Genomic DNA, 2,098 nt, shown 5'->3' with positions numbered 1-2,098 from the left:
CCTGGACCAAAGCACTCATCAGGAAAGCTAGGAGATTCAGGTGAGGGTCAGATGCCTTGTCAATCCCAGCAGGTGTATAACAGGAAGACCCAGCCAGGCCTGCGGTAGTTCAGTTATTGCAAAAGGTTTTCAGTGTTAATTTTGTGCATTTTTTAAAAAATCACCATGGTATTTAACAATAATATCTTATGTTCTTTAAAAGAGAAATTACGAATTGCAGAATTTTAAATACCCATCATCATCCTTGGCTTCACTGAATTTTGTTTATAACACTCTTCCACTTTCTTCCAGTTGTGAGGGAGGGGGAGGGGGAGGGGCCTCACAAGTGGAATAGCCTAGGGCCTCTCTTCATATAATCCGGCCCTGGGGATGGAGGTTTCACTCAGTGATACATTGCTGGTGAAACCGCCACCGCTCCTGAGTCCCTATGCTAGCATCACCCGCTGGAGGAAGGAACTCTTGACTCCCTCCAGGAGACGCTGCTAGCAGAGGGACTCAGGTGCGGTGGTGGTTCCACCAGCGATATACCACTGAATGTAACTGGCATCACAATCTGCTCCTCATACCGGTCCTGGGCGATATATCACCTAGGCCTAGTCATGTCATCAGGAGTGAAGATTCAGCTGCCAGTGGAGTTAGCTTTGGAGGTGAGTAGGTGCCATGTTGTTATTCTCAGGTAGCAAAATGTATTGGAGTGGCTCTGTATAAAGCTACATTTAGAGCAAAACAAGCGCATGGGTGAGGATTCTAACATCTCCCTGTACCGCCTCAGAGTCCATATCCTGTATATCTTTCTCCTACACCAAGCTCCCATACTGGAAATAAATTCCACTGGAAATGCTTGGAAACAGGAATATAAGTGTTGGTGGTGGGTGCCTCTTTTGCACTCAATGTCGGATTACTCAAAAGTCATTTCATACATGGTTAGGGCAGACCAAGATTTAGACAAATGAGTCTGCCTGTTGTCACTGTGTGTCCCTGATGTTAGTGAGGCTGAGTTGGGCCCATGTGATATTTTATCAAGACTGCTCCATGTTCACAGTTGCATTAAGTCAACCTTGGAAACTGCCTTGTCCCAACTTGATACTGAATCACCTTGCCATTATCTGGATCAAAGTCATGGAAAAGATTGCTGTCTATCCAACACTGAAAAGCACCTTAGTTTCCAAAGTGTGTGAAACTGGTTCTAGATCTGGCACAGCCAGCTTGCCTTATGGGTCATGCTGTTCTCCAGTTACTTGTTTGGGTGTCAGAAGTGTACTTCGTTATGCAGCTCAATCTTTAATAGGCAGTCAGGCTCTATAACTAAGTCACTACCACTTAGATTTTTAAGGTTTAAGGCTTAGGGAACACATATATTTGGGCATGGACAGGGGGCTACATTAAAAAAAAAAAATCCCCCGAGAGATGTAACATTACATTTTTGAATACTTCATATAACTTTGATTTCTCTCTCTCTTTTTAAATATGGGCATTCTGCTGTACTTGGCAGGGACATCTGGAGACTAATAAAATTGCTTTCTGGTCCAAAGCTGCTACATAAGCACACATGTCAATATGGGACGATCCAACAGGTTTCTTGCTACAGGTGTGCAGCTAGTCCAAGCTTTCAGGTAGAGAACGTACTCGCAGCGGCGCAACCTCCTCACAAGTCTCCCCAGCTTACAGATGAGCACTTTTTTGCGTGTAGGAAATCCCTAACGTGTGAAGCAGCAACTCTGAATGCAGGGTTCATCCAGGCTTCCTTTTGTGCCGCATTTCTAGCCACAGGGCGCCTGGCTTTAATCTGACCTGATGCATTAAAAGGTGGGAATCACGTGAAAATTCTGCCAGCCAGACAAACTGGGCGCATTTATTTATCAAACTGCACGTCTGGATGTGCCTGTTTTCCAGAAACGCTTGTCTGCCAGGAAAACAAAAGGGCGCTTCGTTTTATTCTGTATTTCCCTCTGGGAAAGCTCTATACTTCCTGTCATCGCTAGGCGATTCCAGGCGGGGCCCGAGCTGCCAACGGCAGACTTGCAAGGGAGGGAGGAAGCCGAGCTGTCCCGCCACTCTTCGCAGCGTCGCCTAGGATCAGGTTCCCCCCCCCCCCCAG

Source organism: Podarcis muralis, chromosome 10 (assembly GCF_964188315.1).
Source record: "Podarcis muralis chromosome 10, rPodMur119.hap1.1, whole genome shotgun sequence".
NCBI lineage: Eukaryota > Metazoa > Chordata > Lepidosauria > Squamata > Lacertidae > Podarcis > Podarcis muralis.
This window is presented reverse-complemented; position numbering follows the sequence as displayed.